Consider the following 8,286-nt stretch of genomic DNA (forward strand, 5'->3'; position numbering starts at 1 on the left):
TACAATCTCATGAAAACCAGGAATCACTACAGGAATCAGCTATTTTGCCGACAGGTATAATCTTTGACGTCAGCAAATTGTCGGGACTGACGGCAAACAGGAAGTTTGCCGTCATGGGCAGACAGCAAACAACTACTACCGCCAAAAATCATAGAAAGCAGACGGCAAAAAAAAACACACGGCAAAAAATAGTTTTGCCGGTAGAGGACGGCAAAGGCACGATTTTTGCCGTCGACTTACGCTATGGATGACGGCAAAAAGATGTCCACGGCTGCGGCTAACTGACCCAAACGGCAGGCTGTTTTGCCGTCTTGCATTCGCGAGGGCAGACCGTGTGGTACGTCGTACAGAAGATGACAAAGTGTAAAAAACACAGCCAGCGCACTACCTCTCGCGAGTGAAAAAAGACCACACTGGATAAAAAAACACCACAGCTAGCGCGCACCAGCGCCCCTCCCTCTCGCGACTGAAAATAGCTAGGGTTCCACCGCGAGTCTCCTAGCCGCCGTCGTGAGCCTCCCAGCCGCTGTCGCGAGCCTCTCCGCCGCCGCTGTCGCGAGCCTCTCCGCCGCCGCCGGTGCCCTCCATCGTCGCGAGCCGTTGCCAGTGCCCTCCCCGGCTGCCGCCACTGGTGCTCTCCCAGCCACTGTCGTCCGTCTGCAGACGCCATGGAGCCGGCGGTGCGCATGCAGCTGGCAGGGCTCGGTGAGGACAACCGCCAGGAGGGGCTGTGCAGGCGGCCGTCGCCCCATCCGCTCCGTCCTCTCCTCGAGGCCCAGTTCGAGCGGGCAACATGGCGGTCCCAGATTCGCGGCGGATCTGGCTCGCCCACCTCTTTCCCAGGTACGTCCCCCTTCTCTTGCTCCCCTCCCAGCTCTCACGTATTTGTCTCCCAATGCCCAACGACCATCTCAATCTATCTCATGCTCAAACTCAAGAAAACAATCTAGGGCATTGATCCGTGTGTTTTCTTGATTTTTTGGCCCTCGCCTCCGCCATAGTCTGAGATACTGAAGGTCTACCTCGGCAACGCCCCAGCCGGAACAGTCATGACCACGTACATATTGGGGACAAGCTCTTGACGACTCCACCGTTTGATGATGATCTAGCTATTGGGCGTTCAGGACCTGAGTGTACTGCAGGAAAAGACCATGGAGATGGACAAGGAAAAGGTAGCTGATATGCTACAATTACTTCTACTACGAATTTTGAAATGCAGAGAATTTTTTTCCTGTTATCTCATGTCATAGCTATGTGTTTGAATTGCAGATGTATCATACAGTTTATCAAGGAAGGTCTAGGAACATGCTGTGAGTTGAGATCAGCATGGCCTGCAACCACAACAAGACAAGACACCTACCATGCATATATATTTTCCTTTCAAGTAGCAACAACTTGACTATGTTGTCTATGACATAACAAGGACGAGATATGACAACCTTTTGCATGTGTCAACAGTAAGCTCTCTTATGTTTTGTTGTAAAAAATAGTTAACCTCCAGAATTATTATGTTTTATTTATTTTCTCACATCAAGTGTGCTTGAGTGAAATCAGATGGTGGCTCTTTGGAACGAACGGTCAAGAGTAAACGGAAGAAACATCTGTTTTCTCATACTTTATTTCATTTCTTTTTCTCAGATTCTACTCCAAAATAGTTTTTGGTTTGGAGCATTTTCACTGGTTCTTTCCAAGTTTCATTCTTCTCTTCATTGTCTATCGGTTCTCTATCAGAATATTATACTTAGTATACTCTTGGTTTCCTAAGTTATATGATTTATTTGTTGCTAGGATTATTCTGACATGTGTAAGCCTTGATTTTGATGAACAAGAGCCTGTTTTTTGGCACGACTCCCAGCTGCAGGTACCTATTTTTGAATAAAGGAGATCTCCCAGTTTAGTTGTAAGATCTTTATGAGTTTCTATTCGCCTTCTATAATCTGCACGTATTATGTGTAATTGCACAATGGTATTTTGTGGTATAGACAGTCTAACCTTTCTGAGTATGGTGGCCAATTAATGCGCCCTAGCCATTTTCTTGCATATCTATGCTGAAATTCCGAGACATCTTTAGAATTATTTATTTCGAATAAACTGAATCAATCATTCATAAAAGAAGGAGCAAACATAGGTATAATTTATCAAGAACATAAGCTTTAATTACCCGGGCCAAATGCACTATGTGTTAGTCTGATCACTTATGGTATGTTAACTGTATATTCTCAAGTACAGTGTTATGGTTAATTAATTTTTGTTTCATATTATTGGCTAACTCCCCTAATCTGATTTGCTGCAATGTCTTCTGCCTCATTTTTTCTTTATTTTGTGCAAATTCTAGCAGCATTTTATTTTTGGGTTATGTACTGAGTATATGTCCACAACCTATGCGGTTCAACTGAATGATTAACTTAAAGCAGAAATAAATGGTTTCATCGCAATATCATTCTCTTCATTTCAATTTTGTGGGAGATATTTATGGACTTCCACATTAAGAGCATTATACTATCAATTCTGTATTGACAGTGCAACAACAATCTGTTCTCATTATGTCATATATATTAGAAGTACAACGTGGTACATGCATTTAGCATGACACAGTTAGTAGAGTGTAGAAATGGAAATGGAAGAACAGAAAGATGCCTTCATTGACAATAAGTTTATGATGTGTTCGTTGGTTTGCCCCCTTAAATAATATAACATTCAAGCATATTATTTCAGTGAATGTCGGATGAATTCTATTATACTTAATGAAATTGCTAAAATAAATAATATATAGATGTGTGGTTTTCTTTTGTATGTTCATCCCAGATTGGTTGTAGGCATGAAGAACAAAATTTATATGGTGTGCATGGAAGCACGCCTTATAATTCAAATTCTCCAGCCCTTAAATCAGTTTACCTCTTCATACATGCAAATTTTCTATCATCCAATTGTATGATGGTCTTATTCATAACATAACTGATAATTGATACTCTATTTTGCCCGACCTTCTTTAGATAAGCCAACCCATTTGTGGTACGTATATGGCTATTTCTGTTGTTCTCTGGCCGTAATTGAAAATCCACCCTAAAATATAATCTTATTCAGATGGTGAAGAATTATTTTGTTCTCTTTGTCAATGAGCATATGAAGTAGAAGACCTTTTGGAGTTACAAAATTGGGCGAATAACCTTTTCTTACTGCTCATTTTTTCCAATGATAGTGTACAAGTTAGAATTTCAAACTACTTTTATTTGGTTGTGTATAATTAAATATAAAAGTAAGTTTAAGCATACTATATATAATACATAAAAATGCTAATGAAATAAAGTCAAATATGTTTGGATTTTGACTTTCCATATGCTACTAGCCCGTGCAACTTCACGGGTCAGCGACTAGTTTATTTATAGTTATTGGGATCGTGAATAAGATGATGTGTCACCCAAATCTCCTCGTGCCAATTAGTTCACTATAACTTACTCCCTCCGTCAAAACGTTTTTATATTATGGAAGTTTTTTATTACTTGTATAGCCTAACTGGGATCCTCGGAGAGAACAACAGCTCCAAATTGTCAGTACCACTCTCATGCAAGTGCGGTACCGCGTGCGGCTGCTCCTGCTGCAGCTGCAACTGAGCCGGCGGCCAGGAGGCCGGCCGGCAGAGGCGAGCACGAGGATGAGAGGAGGACAAGCAACCAACCAAGCAAGCACCATCACCAGTTCGCCACCAAACCAATCTCAATTTCACTGCCCCCAGTCGCACGTTCTGTATGCAGGTAGCCTGGAGTACACAGCAGCATTTTTCTGAATCATGCATCTAGTTTCTCATCCTAACGAACCACTGTGAATATCAGCAACACTACGCAGGTGCTGAAGGAGAGCATCAAGATCTACTGCGCGGTGAACGATGGCATCATCAACCTCGTGGATGTGGTGCGTTATTTTCCTATGGTTTTTGAATTTTTCTCATGTTCTACTGGTTCATCATTGAGCTCTGCCTCTGACCAGATTATCTTTATAATGCTAGAATGTTTTCGTTTTCCCTGTGTTTTCTTCAGCCACCGGCGTCGTTTCTTGTGACGATGGAAGAGTACATCAGAGAAGCTCCCAGGGCTGGTCAGGTTGCAAACAAGACCATTGTGAGTCATTAAGCATAACAAATGTTCAATAGATTTTTGAAAAATGCCACATTGCAAATATGACCATTGTGAGTCATCAGAGAAGCTCCCAGAGCAATTATTTCAATAGAATCTTCTCTGATCTCAAAAGTGCTTATGAGCAAAAAAGGGTTCTCAGTGTCAGTTACCGCTGAAACTGACAAAATGTCACTGAATTCAGTTTTTAATTGAATCTTCATTTCTTTTGTTTTAGGTTGTGGCAGGAACATCCATATCTGGTTTGCTGGCCAATTTTAAAGTGTGTCTGCTCTTGCTGTCATAAGACTTTTGCCCTCTGAAATTGCTTGATGAAAGCCTGATCCACTTCTCCATATTTGGTTTATGCAGTTCTTGTTTATGCGGAGAGGCGCCGAGCCAGCTGCTAGTGTCCTCTGCTGTTGGCAGTTGTGAGCACCTTCTGCTCCATATTTGTGTTTGTTCAGAATTGTTGGCTAGAAACACCCGAACATTCATTTTGGAGTACTCCAATAGCAGTAGTAAATATCACCATTTCGACTCAAATTCAGTTGACAATAACTTGTTCACATTACTGCCAAATATTGATAGATTTGTTGCCAAATTCAGGTTGATGAGATGAATGTGGGCATCAACCGACCTCGACAGCAGCTCCAGGAATAGCCTTCACCTGGGTGTGCCGTGTGCAGCACCACCACCACTAGTAGCAGCAGCTCTAGGATAAGGCCTAGAGGTGGAGTGGAGGAGTGCCGTGTGTAGCAGCAGCACCACCAGTAGTAGCAGGAGCTCGGGAGAGGAGGATCGCCTGGGCCTAGAAGTGGAGGCGCTTGGACCTGGGTGCAGTCTTGGAGGTGGAGGCGCCAGGATCTGGGTGGAGGTGGATGTGGAGGTTGAGGACAGGGCCGGAGGTGGAGGTCGGGGCGAGGCCGGATGTGCCATATATTATGTAGTAATGCCAAATATTATGACATGGATGTGCTATATATATATAATGGGATATGGATTATGTTATATGATGTATGAATGTGCTATGGATTATGTTATATGTTGTATGTATGTGTTATGGTGGGTGCTATATGCTATATGTATGTGTTATGGTTTGTGATATATGTGTGGATTATGGATGTGTTATGGTGTGTGCTATATTGTGTATTTATGCTGTTATATTATCTATTTCTGCTGCTATACTGTCTATTTATGTTGTTAATCTATCTGCGATGTTGTTTATTTAGCGCCTCTTTGCCGTCATGTTCATGACGGCAAAATAACACGATTAATTTTCCATCTTATACACGTTCGGCAGACGACAAAGATATCGTGTGGTTTGCCGTCTTGTACAGATTTGGCAGACGGCAAAAATCTTAGGTGTTTTGTCGTCTTGTACACGGTCGGCAGACGACAAAAATGACTAACGTTGTCCGTTAGCTAGGTCGTTCCGTATTCCTACTAAATATTTGTCGTCTACCAGCCAAGAAGACGGCAAAATAATTTCACTAACGGCAAAAATTTTGCTGACTGCTCTCCCAACCGCTGACGGCAAAGACGCCCTTTGCGGGCACATAGGCTGACGACATTGTTTGCCGTCATGGGATGACGACAACTTTTTTGCCGTCTGTAATTCTTTCTTTGCCGTCTGTAGCGTCCTGACGGCAAAATGCCCGATTCCTGTAGTGAATATCACATAAAGACTTTGGAATCGCGGAAACACTAGAACCCAAATCACACAAAGCACTGCACTCATAGTTTTTGATCTTGATTTTGATAGTAGGTTCCCACTCATTATGAAGTTTTCTAGGTATAGAGACTTCTAGTTCGAGCTTCTCTTTAAGAGATTTCATCATAGCATCTACGATATGCACGGTAAAGGCTTTGCTTTGGCTATAAGCATGTGGAGAGTTTGCAATGGATTTCATCAAAGAAATGCATTCCAACAAGGAGCAATTATCATAATTGAATTCCTTGAAATCCAAAGTGGGAGTTTCATTACTACCCAAAATTTTGACTTCTTCTACTCCACTCTCCACACCTTTATCATCAAGATAGGTGGACTCCGAATCATTGGGGCGTTTTTCAACCAAAGTGGATTCATATCCAGCCCCTCCATAAATAGGTTTGACACGCGAAAACAAAGATTCAAGAGGAGACACACCAAGCACTTTAAGATCTTCGTGATTTGCATCACTAGAACGCACCCTTTTAAACCATTCATGCCTAGCGCGAATTTGGGCGGTTATTTTTTTGCTCTCATTCAAGGAGACACGCATAGCTTTCAAAGTTTCATCCAAGTTGACCTTGGGAGGAGCGCATCTAACTTTCAAAGCATCAATATCACAAGACATCCTATCAACGCTTTTAGCCAAATCGTCTCTTTTGAGTAGTTTTTCCTCTATGGACGCATTGAAAATCTTTTGAGAGTTAATAAACTCTTTGATATTACTCTCTAAATCAGAGGGTAATTTGTTGTGATTTCCATAAGTGTTGTTGTAGGAATTGCCATAATTGTTAGAGGAGTTACTAGGAAAAGGCCTAGGAACATAGTTTCCTCTAAAAGCATTGTTGTTGCCAAAATTGTTCCTACCAACAAAATTCACGTCCAAACTAGCGTTGCTACTCTCAATCAAAGAAGATAGTGGCAAGTCATTAGGATCTATGGTAGCGTTTCTACTAGCAACCAAATTCATCAGCTCGTCCATCTTAGCACTAAGCGAGTTAATTTCTTCTATAGCGTGCACCTTTTTGCTAGCAGGCGACCTTTTAGTGTGCCACTGAGAGTAGTTGGTCATGATATTGTCTAGGAGTTTTGTAGCGTCTCCTAACGTGATTTCCATGAACATTCCACCTGAGGCGGAGTCCAAGATATTGTGAGAAGCAAAATTCAAGCCAGCGTAAAAGATTTGTATAATCATCCACAAACTCAAGCCATGAGCGCGACAATTTCTAATCATAAGCTTCATCCTCTCCCAAGATTGTGCAACGTGTTCATGATCAAGTTGCTTGAAATTCATGATGTCATTACGTAAGGAGATGATCTTAGCCGGCGGAAAATACTTGGATATGTAAGCATCTTTGCACTTATCCCAAGAATCGATACTATTTTTATGCAAAGAAGAAAACCAAGTTCTTGCGCGATCTCGCAACGAGAAAGGAAAAAGTTTCAACTTAATCATGTCATTATACACATCTCTTTTCTTTTGCATATCACAAAGCTCAATGAAGGTATTGAGATGGGATGCGGCATATTCACTAGGAAGGCCATAGAATTGCTCTTTCATAACAAGATTCAGCAAAGCTGCGTTGATTTCATACGATTCCGCACTAGTGGCGGAAGCAATCGGAGTACTAATAAAATCATTATTATTAGTGCTCGAGAAGTCGCAAACTTTGGTGTTTTCAGCCATGATGACTTCAACAAACAAACAAGCACACAAGAAAGCAAGAAAACCGGCAAAGGGAAACGACAAAAGCAAAAGAAAACGGCGAAGGAGAAAGGCAAATGAAAACGGCAAATGTGAAGTGGGGGAGAGGAAAACGAGAGGCAACTGGCAACAAAAGTAAATGCAAGAGATGAGTTTGTGAGACCTACTTGGATAGATCTTGATCTCTCCTCCCCAGCAACGGCGCCAGAAATACTTCTGATGTCAGCTGTGCTTCCCCGGCAACGGCGACAGAAATACTTCTGATGTCATCTGTGCTTCCCCGGCAACGGCGACAGGAATAGTCGTGTCGATGGCACCAGGAATCCTTCTGCTGCGGCTACGCCTTAAGGGACTTCCTAGGCAAATATGCAAAGGATTTCCCTCGTGGCCTTGGAGCCTTGCATTTGTGTTCCCTCGAAGCGGAAAGGATGATGTAGCACAGCGGTGGTAAGTATTTCTCTCAGTTTGAGAACCAAGGTAACAATCCAGTGGAGGAGTATCACAAGATCCTGCACAAACACAAAGAACCTGCTCCCAACGCTATGAAGGGGTTGTCAATCCCTTATAGATTGTTTGCCAAGTGAGAACTGAAAGCAACAAAGTAACAAAGCAAAGTAAAAGCGGACGTGTAAACGATGGATGTGAATAGACCCCGGGGCATAGTGTTTACTAGTGGCTTCTCTCATGAAAGCAAGTAGACGGTGGGTGAACAAATTACTGTCGAGCAATTGATAGAACCGCGCAAAGTCGTGACGATATCT

General features: G+C 42.5%; 2 long non-coding RNA genes across 3 annotated transcripts; both read left to right on the plus strand.

Moving 5' to 3' along the window:
• The first annotated feature begins 416 nt into the window (after positions 1 to 416).
• Positions 417 to 4,084, plus strand: LOC123401599. 2 transcript variants are annotated; one of them, XR_006611129.1, is made up of 5 exons: positions 417 to 843; positions 1,002 to 1,172; positions 1,270 to 1,861; positions 3,853 to 3,909; positions 4,004 to 4,084. It is a non-coding gene; the product is annotated as an uncharacterized LOC123401599 (long non-coding RNA). The 2 variants fall into 2 exon arrangements; XR_006611130.1 differs by having other exon boundaries at positions 4,035 to 4,060.
• Positions 4,085 to 4,537: 453 nt separating this feature from the next.
• LOC123401600 lies at positions 4,538 to 5,120 on the plus strand. The gene is made up of 2 exons (XR_006611131.1): positions 4,538 to 4,630; positions 4,719 to 5,120. It is a non-coding gene; the product is annotated as an uncharacterized LOC123401600 (long non-coding RNA).
• The last annotated feature ends 3,166 nt before the right edge of the window (positions 5,121 to 8,286 follow it).

Source organism: Hordeum vulgare, chromosome 6H (genome assembly GCF_904849725.1).
Source record: "Hordeum vulgare subsp. vulgare chromosome 6H, MorexV3_pseudomolecules_assembly, whole genome shotgun sequence".
Classification (NCBI taxonomy): Eukaryota; Viridiplantae; Streptophyta; class Magnoliopsida; order Poales; family Poaceae; genus Hordeum; species Hordeum vulgare.